Here is a 12,008-nt window from a genome sequence, read left to right as displayed (position 1 = left end):
CTGTGTTGTAATGAGCAGGGTTGTACCGAGCTGGGTTGTACAGGGATGGGTTGTAATGGGCTGGCTTGTACTGTGCTGGGTTGTACTGAGCTGCGTTGTACAGCGCTGGGTTGTACATGGCTAGGTTATCTTGGGCTGTGTTGTAATGAGCAGGGTTGTACCGAGCTGGGTTGTACAGGGCTGGGTTGTACAGGTCTGAGTTGTACTGGGCTGTGTTTTACAGGGCTGGGTTGTGCTGAGCTGGGTTGTACTGGGCTGGGTTGTACAGGGCTGGGTTGTACTGAGCTGCATTGTACAGCGCTGGATTTTACATGGCTAGGTTGTTTTGGGCTGTGTTGTAATGAGAACGGTTGTACCGAGCTGGGTTGCACAGGGATGGGTTGTAATGGGCTGGCTTGTACTGTGCTGGGTTGTACTGAGCTGCGTTGTACAGCGCTGGGTTGTACATGGCTAGGTTATCTTGGGCTGTGTTGTAATGAGCAGGGTTGTACCGAGCTGGGTTGTACAGGGCTGGGTTGTACAGGTCTGAGTTGTACTGGGCTGTGTTTTACAGGGCTGGGTTGTGCTGAGCTGGGTTGTACTGGGCTGGGTTGTACTGAGCTGGGTTGTACAGGGCTGGGTTGTACAGGTCTGAGTTGTACTGGGCTGTGTTTTACAGGGCTGGGTTGTGCTGTGCTGGGTTGCACTGGGCTGCGTTGTACTGAGCTGGGTTCTACAGGGCTGGGTTTTACTGGGCTGGGTTTTACTGGGCTGGTATGTACTGAGTTGTTTTGTACAGGTCTGGTGTTGCTCAGGGCTGTGTTGTACAGCGCTGGGTTGTAATGTGCTGGGTTGTACTGAGATGAGTTGTACTGGGTTAGGTTGTATTGGACTGGTTTTTACAGGGCTGGGTTGTACTGGACTGGGTTGTACTGGGCTGCGTTGTACTGATCTAGGTTCTATTCGATTGGTTTGAACTAGACTGTGTTTTGCTGGACTGTGTTTTACTGGGCTGAGTTGTACTGAGCTGGGTTCTACAGGGCTGGGTTGTACTGAGCTGCGTTGTACAGGGCTGGTTTGTACTGAGCTGGGTTGTACAGGGTCTGGTTGTACATGGCTCTGTTGAACTGGGCTGGGATGTACTGGGCTGGTTTGTACTGGGCTGGGTTGTACTGGGCTGGGTTGTACAGGGCTGGGTTTGTACTGGGCTGGGTTGTACTGGGCTGGGTTGTACTGGGCTTTGTTGTACTGAGCTGTGTTGTGCAGCACTGGGTTGTACATCGCTAAGTTGTTTTGGGCTGTGTTGTAATGAGCAGGGTTGTACCGAGCTGGGTTGTACAGCGCTGGGTTGTACAGGTCTGAGTTGTACTGGGCTGGGTTGTACTGGGCTGAGTAGTACAGGGCTGTGTTGTACTGGGCTGCGTTGTACAGGGCTAAGTTGTATCGGGCTGTGTAGTACTGAGCAGGGTTGTACTGGACTGGGTTGTACTGGGCTGGGATGTAGTGAGCAGGGTTGTACTGAGCTGGGTTGTACTCGACCGAGTTCAACTGGACAGGGTTGTACAGGGCTGAATTGTACACTGCAGCGTTATACAGGACTAGGTTGTATCGTGTTGTGTTGTACTGAGCAGGGTTGTACCGAGCTGGGTTGTACTGGACTGGTTTGTACTGGGCTGCGTTGTACTGAGCTAGGTTGTATTCGACTGGTTTGAACTAGACTGTGTTTTACTAGTCTGTGTTTTACTGGGCTGGGTTGTACTGAGCTGGGTTCTACAGGGCTGGGTTGTACTGAGCTGCATTGTACAGCACTTGGTTGTAATGTGCTGGGTTGTACTGAGATCAGTTGTACTGGGTTAGGTTGTATTGGACTGGTTTTTACAGGGCTGGGTTGTACTGGACTGGGTTGTACTGGGCTGCGTTGTACTGATCTAGGTTGTATTCGACTGATTTGAACTAGACTGTGTTTTGCTAGACTGTGTTTTACTGGGCTGAGTTGTACTGAGCTGGGTTCTACAGGGCTGGGTTGTACTGAGCTGCGTTGTACAGCACTGGGTTGTAATGTGCTGGGTTGTACTGAGATGAGTTGTACTGGGTTAGGTTGTATTGGACTGGTTTGTACAGGGCTGGGTTGTACTGGACTGGGTTGTACTGGGCTGCGTTGTAATGAGCTGGTTTGTGTTGGACTGGTTTGTACATGGCTGCGTTGTAATGGGCTGGGTTGTAATGGACTGGCTTGTACAGGGCTGGGTTGTACTGAGCTGGGCTGTACTGGGCTGGGTTGTACTGAGCTGCATTGTACAGTGCTGGGTTGTACATGGCTAGGTTGTTTTGGGCTGTGTTGTAATGAGCAGGGTTGTACCGAGCTGGGTTTTACAGGGCTGGGTTGTTCAGGTCTGAGTTGTACTGGGCTGTGTTTTACAGGGATGTGTTGTGCTGAACTGGGTTGCACTGGGCTGCGTTGTACTGAACTGATTTGTGCTGGACTGGTTTGTACATGGCTGGGTTGTACTGGACTGGGTTGTAATGGGCTGGGTTATACAGGTCTGAGTTGTATCGGCCTTTGTAGTACTGAGCAGGGTTGTACTGAGCTGGGTTGTACTGGACTGGGTTGTACTGGACTGCTTTGTACTGGGCTCGGATGTACTGAGTTGGTTTGTACAGGTCTGGTGTTGCTCAGGGCTGTGTTGTACTGGGCTGAATTGTACAGCGCTGGGTTGTAATGGGCTGGGTTGTACTTGTTTGGATTTTACTGGGCTGAGTAGTACTGAGATGGGTTGTACAGGGCTGTGTTGTACTGAGCTGCGTTGTATAGCGCTGGTTTGAAATGTGCTGGGTTGTACTGAGATGAGTTGTACTGGGTTAGGTTGCATTTGACTGGTTTTTACAGGGCTGGGCTGTACTGGGCTGGGTTGTACTGGGCTGGTTTGTACTGGGCTGGGTTGTAGTGGGATGGGTTGTATCAGGCTGGGATGTACTGAGCAGGGTTGTACCGAGCTGGGTTGTACTTGGCTGGGTTGGACAGGGCTGTGTTGTACTGGGCTGGGTTGTACTGAGCTGGGTTGTGCTGGGCTGGGTTGTACTGAGCTGCATTGTACAGCGCTGGGTTGTACATGGCTAGGTTGTTTTGGGCTGTGTTGTTATGTGCAGGGTTGTACCGAGCTGGGTTGCACAGGTCTGAGTTGTACTGGGCTGTGTTTTACAGGGATGCGTTGTGCTGGGCTGGGTTGCACTGGGCTGCGTTGTACTGAGCTGATTTGTGCTGGACTGGTTTGTACATGGCTGGGTTGTACTGGACTGGGTTGTACTGAGCTGGGTTGTACAGGGTCTGGTTGTACATGGCTCTGTTGTACTGGGCTGGGTTCTATAGGGTTAAGTTGTTTTGGGCTGGATTGTAATGAGCAGGGTTGTACCAAGCTGGGTTATACTGGGCTGGGTTGGACAGGGCTGTGTTGTACTGGGCTGGGTTGTACTGGGCTGGGTTATACTGGGCTGGTTTGTACTGGGCTGGGTTGTACTGGGCTGGGTTGTAGTGGGATGGGTTGTATCAGGCTGGGATGTACTGAGCAGGGTTGTACCGAGCTGGGTTGTACTGGGCTGGGTTGTACTGAGCTGGTTTGTGTTGGACTGATTTGTACAGGGCTGGGTTGTACTTGTCTGGGTTCTATAGGGTTAAGTTGTTTTGGGCTGATTGTAATGAGCAGGGTTGTACCAAGCTGGGTTATACTGAGCTGGGTTGTACTGGGCTGAGTTGTACAGTGCTGGGTTGTATTGAGCAGGGTTGTACCGAGCTGGTTTGTACTGGGCTGGGTTGGTCTAGGCTGGGTTGTACTGGCCTGGGTTGTACTGGGCTGGTTTGTTCTGGGCTGGGTTGTACTGGGCTGGGTTGTACTGGGCTGGGTTTGTACTGGGCTGGGTTGTACTGGGCTGGGTTGTACTGGGCTGGTTTGTACTGGGCTGGGTTGTACTGGGCTGGGTTGTACTGGGCTGGGTTTGTACTGGGCTGGGTTGTACTGGGCTGGGTTGTACTGGGCTTTGTTGTACTGGGCTGGGTTGTACTGAGCTGGGTTGTACAGGGTCTGGTTGTACATGGCTCTGTTGTACTGGGCTGGGTTGTACTGGGCTGGGTTTGTACTGGGCTGGGCTGTACTGGGATGGGTTGTACTGGGCTGGTTTGTACTGGGCTGGGTTGTAGTGGGATGGGTTGTATCAGGCTGGGATGTACTGAGCAGGGTTGTTCCGAGCTGGGTTGTACTGGGCTGGGTTGGACAGGGCTGTGTTGTACTGGGCTGGGTTGTACTGAGCTGGGTTGTGCTGGGCTGGGTTGTACTGAGCTGTATTGTGCAGCGCTGGGTTGTACATGGCTAGGTTGTTTTGGGCTGTGTTGTAATGAGCAGGGTTGTACCGAGCTGGGTTGCACAGGTCTGAGTTGTACTGGGCTGTGTTGTACAGGCATGGGTTGTGCTGAGCTGGCTTGCACTGGGCTGCGTTGTACTGAGCTGATTTATGCTGGACTCTTTTGTACATGGCTGGGTTGTACTGGGCTGGGTTGTACTGAGCTGTGTTGTGCAGCACTGGGTTGTACATCACTAAGTTGTTTTGGGCTGTGTTGTAATGAGCAGGGTTGTATTGAGCTGGGTTGTACAGCGCTGGGTTGTACAGGTCTGAGTTGTACTGAGCTGGGTTGTACTCGACTGGGTTCAACTGGACAGGGTTGTACAGGGCTGAATTGTACACTGCAGCGTTATACAGGACTAGGTTGTATCGTGCTGTGTTGTACTGAGCAGGGTTGTACCGAGCTGGGTTGTACTGGACTGGTTTGTACTGGGCTGCGTTGTACTGAGCTAGGTTGTATTCGACTGGTTTGAACTAGACTGTGTTTTACTAGTCTGTGTTTTACTGGGCTGAGTTGTACTGAGCTGGGTTCTACAGGGCTGGGTTGTACTGAGCTGCGTTGTACAGCACTGGGTTGTAATCTGCTGGGTTGTACTGAGATGAGTTGTACTGGGTTAGGTTGTATTGGACTGGTTTGTACAGGGCTGGGTTGTACTGGACTGGGTTGTACTGGGCTGCGTTGTACTGAGCTGGTTTGTGTTGGACTGGTTTGTACATGGCTGCGTTGTACTGAGCTGGGTTGTACTGGGCTGGGTTGTACTGAGCTGCATTGTACAGCACTGGGTTGTACATGGCTAGGTAGTTTTGGGCTGTGTTGTAATGAGCAGGGTTGTACCGAGCTGGGTATTACATGGCTGGGTTGTAGAGGTCTGAGTTGTTCTGGGCTGTGTTGTACAGGGATGGGTTTTGCTGAACTGGGTTGCACTGGGCTGCGTTGTACTGAACTGATTTGTGTTGGACTGGTTTGTACATGGCTGGGTTGTACTGGACTGGGTTGTAATGAGCAGGGTTGTACCGAGCTGGGTTGTACAGGGCTGGGTTGTAATGGGCTGGCTTGTACTGTGCTGGGTTGTACTGAGCTGCGTTGTACAGCGCTGGGTTGTACATGGCTAGGTTATCTTGGGCTGTGTTGTAATGAGCAGGGTTGTACCAAGCTGGGTTGTAATGTACTGTCTTGTACTGGGCTGGGTTGTACTGAGCTGCGTTGTACGTCGCTGGGTTGTACCTGGCTAGGTTGTTTTGGGCTGTGTTGTAATGAGCAGGGTTGTACCGAGCTGGGTTGTACAGGGCTGGGTTGTAATGGGCTGGCTTGTACTGTGCTGGGTTGTACTGAGCTGCGTTGTACAGCGCTGGGTTGTACATCGCTAGGTTGTTTTGGGCTGTGTTGTAAGAGCAGGGTTTTACCAAGCTGGGTTGTACAGCGCTGGGTTGTACAGGTCTGAGTTGTACTGGGCTGGGTTGTACTGGGCTGAGTAGTACAGGGCTGTGTTGTACTGGGCTGCGTTGTACAGGGCTAAGTTGTATCGGGCTGTGTAGTACTGAGCAGGGTTGTACTGGACTGGGTTGTACTGGGCTGGGATGTAGTGAGCAGGGTTGTACTGAGCTGGGTTGTACTCGACTGGGTTCAACTGGACAGGGTTGTACAGGGCTGAATTGTACACTGCAGCGTTATACAGGACTAGGTTGTATGGTGCTGTGTTGTACTGAGCAGGGTTGTACCGAGCTGGGTTGTACTGGACTGGGTTTTACTTGGCTGGGTTTTACTGGCTGGTATGTACTGAGTTGTTTTGTACAGGTCTAGTGTTGCTCAGGGCTGTGTTGTCCAGCGCTGGGTTGTAATGTGCTGGGTTGTACTGAGATGAGTTGTACTGGGTTAGGTTGTATTGGACTGGTTTTTACAGGGCTGGGTTGTACTGGACTGGGTTGTACTGGGCTGCGTTGTACTGATCTAGTTTCTATTCGACTGGTTTGAACTAGACTGTGTTTTGCTAGACTGTGTTTTACTGGGCAGAGTTGTACTGAGCTGGGTTCTACAGGGCTGGGTTGTACTGAGCTGCGTTGTACAGGGCTGCGTTGTACTGGACTGGGTTGTACAGGGTCTGGTTGTACATGGCTCTGTTGTACTGGGCTGGGTTGTACTGGGCTGGGTTGTACTGGGCTGGGCTGTACTGGGCTGGGTTGTACTGGGCTGGTTTGTACTGGGCTGGGTTGTAGTGGGATGGGTTGTATCAGGCTGGGATGTACTGAGCAGGGTTGTACCGAGCTGGGTTGTACTGGGCTAGGTTGGACAGGGCTGTGTTGTACTGGGCTGGGTTGTACTGGACTGGGTTGTACTGAGCTGCGTTGTACTGAGCTAGGTTGTATTCGACTGGTTTGAACTAGACTGTGTTTTACTAGTCTGTGTTTTACTGGGCTGAGTTGTACTGAGCTGGGTTCTACAGGGCTGGGTTGTACTGAGCTGCGTTGTACAGCACTGGGTTGTAATGTGCTGGGTTGTACTGAGATGAGTTGTACTGGGTTAGGTTGTATTGGACTGGTTTGTACAGGGCTGGGTTGTACTGGACTGGGTTGTACTGGGCTGCGTTGTACTGAGCTGGTTTGTGTTGGACTGGTTTGTACATGGCTGCGTTGTAATGGGCTGGGTTGTAATGGACTGGCTTGTACAGGGCTGGGTTGTACTGAGCTGGGTTGTACTGGGCTGGGTTGTACTGAGCTGCATTGTACAGCACTGGGTTGTACATGGCTAGGTTGTTTTGGGCTGTGTTGTAATGAGCAGGGTTGTACCGAGCTGGGTTTTACATGGCTGGGTTGTAGAGGTCTGAGTTGTACTGGGCTGTGTTGTACAGGGATGGGTTTTGCTGAACTGGGTTGCACTGGGCTGCGTTGTACTGAACTGATTTGTGTTGGACTGGTTTGTACATGGCTGGGTTGTACTGGACTGGGTTGTAATGGGCTGGGTTATACAGGGCTGGGTTGTACTGAGCTGCGTTGTACGTCGCTGGGTTGTACCTGGCTAGGTTGTTTTGGGCTGTGTTGTAATGAGCAGGGTTGTACCGAGCTGGGTTGTACAGGGATGGGTTGTAATGGGCTGGCTTGTACTGTGCTGGGTTGTACTGAGCTGCGTTGTACAGCGCTGGGTTGTACATGGCTAGGTTATCTTGGGCTGTGTTGTAATGAGCAGGGTTGTACCGAGCTGGGTTGTACAGGGCTGGGTTGTACAGGTCTGAGTTGTACTGGGCTGTGTTTTACAGGGCTGGGTTGTGCTGAGCTGGGTTGTACTGGGCTGGGTTGTACAGGGCTGGGTTGTACTGAGCTGCATTGTACAGCGCTGGATTTTACATGGCTAGGTTGTTTTGGGCTGTGTTGTAATGAGAACGGTTGTACCGAGCTGGGTTGCACAGGGATGGGTTGTAATGGGCTGGCTTGTACTGTGCTGGGTTGTACTGAGCTGCGTTGTACAGCGCTGGGTTGTACATGGCTAGGTTATCTTGGGCTGTGTTGTAATGAGCAGGGTTGTACCGAGCTGGGTTGTACATGGCTGGGTTGTACAGGTCTGAGTTGTACTGGGCTGTGTTTTACAGGGCTGGGTTGTGCTGAGCTGGGTTGTACTGGGCTGGGTTGTACTGAGCTGGGTTGTACAGGGCTGGGTTGTACAGGTCTGAGTTGTACTGGGCTGTGTTTTACAGGGCTGGGTTGTGCTGTGCTGGGTTGCACTGGGCTGCGTTGTACTGAGCTGGGTTCTACAGGGCTGGGTTTTACTGGGCTGGGTTTTACTGGGCTGGTATGTACTGAGTTGTTTTGTACAGGTCTGGTGTTGCTCAGGGCTGTGTTGTACAGCGCTGGGTTGTAATGTGCTGGGTTGTACTGAGATGAGTTGTACTGGGTTAGGTTGTATTGGACTGGTTTTTACAGGGCTGGGTTGTACTGGACTGGGTTGTACTGGGCTGCGTTGTACTGATCTAGGTTCTATTCGATTGGTTTGAACTAGACTGTGTTTTGCTGGACTGTGTTTTACTGGGCTGAGTTGTACTGAGCTGGGTTCTACAGGGCTGGGTTGTACTGAGCTGCGTTGTATAGGGCTGGGTTGTACTGAGCTGGGTTGTACAGGGTCTGGTTGTACATGGCTCTGTTGAACTGGGCTGGGTTGTACTGGGCTGGGTTTGTACTGGGCTGGGTTGTGCTGGGCTGGGTTGTACTGAGCTGCATTGTACAGCGCTGGGTTGTACATGGCTAGGTTGTTTTGGGCTGTGTTTTAATGAGCAGGGTTGTACTGAGCTGGGTTGCACAGGTCTGAGTTGTACTGGGCTGTGTTGTACAGGCATGGGTTGTGCTGAGCTGGGTTGCACTGGGCTGCGTTGTACTGAGCTGATTTGTGCTGGACTCTTTTGTACATGGCTGGGTTGTACTGGACAGGTTTGTACTGAGCTGGGTTGTAATGTACTGTCTTGTACTGGGCTGGGTTGTACTGAGCTGTGTTGTGCAGCACTGGGTTGTACATCGCTAAGTTGTTTTGGGCTGTGTTGTAATGAGCAGGGTTGTACCGAGCTGGGTTGTACAGCGCTTGGTTGTACAGGTCTGAGTTGTACTGGGCTGGGTTGTACTGGGCTGAGTAGTACAGGGCTGTGTTGTACTGGGCTGCGTTGTACAGGGCTAAGTTGTATCGGGCTGTGTAGTACTGAGCAGGGTTGTACTGGACTGGGTTGTACTGGGCTGGGATGTAGTGAGCAGGGTTGTACTGAGCTGGGTTGTACTCGACTGGGTTCAACTGGACAGGGTTGTACAGGGCTGAATTGTACACTGCAGCGTTATACAGGACTAGGTTGTATCGTGCTGTGTTGTACTGAGCAGGGTTGTACCGAGCTGGGTTGTACTGGACTGGTTTGTACTGGGCTGCGTTGTACTGAGCTAGGTTGTATTCGACTGGTTTGAACTAGACTGTGTTTTACTAGTCTGTGTTTTACTGGGCTGAGTTGTACTGAGCTGGGTTCTACAGGGCTGGGTTGTACTGAGCTGCGTTGTACAGCACTGGGTTGTAATGTGCTGGGGTGTACTGAGATGAGTTGTACTGGGTTAGGTTGTATTGGACTGGTTTTTACAGGGCTGGGTTGTACTAGACTGGGTTGTACTGGGCTGCGTTGTACTGAGCTGGTTTGTGTTGGACTGGTTTGTACATGGCTGCGTTGTAATGGGCTGGGTTGTAATGGACTGGCTTGTACAGGGCTGGGTTGTACTGAGCTGGGTTGTACTGGGCTGGGTTGTACTGAGCTGCATTGTACAGCACTGGGTTGTACATGGCTAGGTTGTTTTGGGCTGTGTTGTAATGAGCAGGGTTGTACCGAGCTGGGTTGTACAGCGCTTGGTTGTACAGGTCTGAGTTGTACTGGGCTGGGTTGTACTGGGCTGAGTAGTACAGGGCTGTGTTGTACTGGGCTGCGTTGTACAGGGCTAAGTTGTATCGGGCTGTGTAGTACTGAGCAGGGTTGTACTGGACTGGGTTGTACTGGGCTGGGATGTAGTGAGCAGGGTTGTACTGAGCTGGGTTGTACTCGACTGGGTTCAACTGGACAGGGTTGTACAGGGCTGAATTGTACACTGCAGCGTTATACAGGACTAGGTTGTATCGTGCTGTGTTGTACTGAGCAGGGTTGTACCGAGCTGGGTTGTACTGGACTGGTTTGTACTGGGCTGCGTTGTACTGAGCTAGGTTGTATTCGACTGGTTTGAACTAGACTGTGTTTTACTAGTCTGTGTTTTACTGGGCTGAGTTGTACTGAGCTGGGTTCTACAGGGCTGGGTTGTACTGAGCTGCGTTGTACAGCACTGGGTTGTAATGTGCTGGGGTGTACTGAGATGAGTTGTACTGGGTTAGGTTGTATTGGACTGGTTTTTACAGGGCTGGGTTGTACTAGACTGGGTTGTACTGGGCTGCGTTGTACTGAGCTGGTTTGTGTTGGACTGGTTTGTACATGGCTGCGTTGTAATGGGCTGGGTTGTAATGGACTGGCTTGTACAGGGCTGGGTTGTACTGAGCTGGGTTGTACTGGGCTGGGTTGTACTGAGCTGCATTGTACAGCACTGGGTTGTACATGGCTAGGTTGTTTTGGGCTGTGTTGTAATGAGCAGGGTTGTACTGAGCTGGGTTTTACATGGCTGGGTTGTAGAGGTCTAGGTTGTACTGGGCTGTGTTGTACAGGGATGGGTTTTGCTCAACTGGGTTGCACTGGGCTGCGTTGTACTGAACTGATTTGAGTTGGACTGGTTTGTACATGGCTGGGTTGTACTGGACTGGATTGTAATGGGCTGGGTTATACAGGGCTGGGTTGTACTGAGCTGCGTTGTACGTCGCTGGGTTGTACCTGGCTAGGTTGTTTTGGGCTGTGTTGTAATGAGCAGGGTTGTACCGAGCTGGGTTGTACAGGGCTGGGTTGTAATGGGCTGGCTTGTACTGTGCTGGGTTGTACTGAGCTGCGTTGTACAGCGCTGGGTTGTACATGGCTAGGTTATCTTGGGCTGTGTTGTAATGAGCAGGGTTGTACCGAGCTGGGTTGTAATGTACTGTCTTGTACTGGGCTGGGTTGTACTGAGCTGTGTTGTGCAGCACTGGGTTGTACATCGCTATGTTGTTTTGGGCTGTGTTGTAAGAGCAGGGTTGTACCAAGCTGGGTTGTACAGCGCTGGGTTGTACAGGTCTGAGTTGTACTGGGCTGGGTTGTACTGGGCTGAGTAGTACAGGGCTGTGTTGTACTGGGCTGCGTTGTACAGGGCTAAGTTGTATCGGGCTGTGTAGTACTGAGCAGGGTTGTACTGGACTGGGTTGTCCTGGGCTGGGATATAGTGAGCAGGGTTATACTGAGCTGGGTTGTACTCGACTGGGTTCAACTGGACAGGGTTGCACAGGGCTGAATTGTACACTGCAGCGTTATACAGGACTAGGTTGATACGTGCTGTGTTGTACTGAGCAGGGTTGTACCGAGCTGGGTTGTACTGGACTGGGTTTTACTGGGCTGGGTTTTACTGGGCTGGTATGTACTGAGTTGTTTTGTACAGGTCTGGTGTTGCTCAGGGCTGTGTTGTACAGCGCTGGGTTGTAATGTGCTGGGTTGTACTGAGATGAGTTGTACTGGGTTAGGTTGTATTGGACTGGTTTTTACAGGGCTGGGTTGTACTGGACTGGGTTGTACTGGGCTGCGTTGTACTGATCTAGGTTCTATTCGACTGGTTAGAACTAGACTGTGTTTTTTCTAGACTGTGTTTTACTGGGCTGAGTTGTACTGAGCTGGGTTCTACAGGGCTGGGTTGTACTGAGCTGCGTTGTACAGCACTGGGTTGTAATGTGCTGGGTTGTACTGAGATGAGTTGTACTGGGTTAGGTTGTATTGGACTGGTTTGTACAGGGCTGGGTTGTACTGGACTGGGTTGTACTGGGCTGCGTTGTACTGAGCTGGTTTGTGTTGGACTGGTTTGTACATGGCTGCGTTGTAATGGGCTGGGTTGTAATGGACTGGCTTGTACAGGGCTGGGTTGTACTGAGCTGGGTTGTACTGGGCTGGGTTGTACTGAGCTGCATTGTACAGCACTGGGTTGTACATGGCTAGGTTGTTTTGGGCTGTGTTGTAATGAGCAGGGTTGTACCGAGC

The sequence above is a fragment of the Hemitrygon akajei genome, chromosome 30 (assembly GCF_048418815.1).
Source record: "Hemitrygon akajei chromosome 30, sHemAka1.3, whole genome shotgun sequence".
Classification (NCBI taxonomy): domain Eukaryota; kingdom Metazoa; phylum Chordata; class Chondrichthyes; order Myliobatiformes; family Dasyatidae; genus Hemitrygon; species Hemitrygon akajei.
This window is presented reverse-complemented; position numbering follows the sequence as displayed.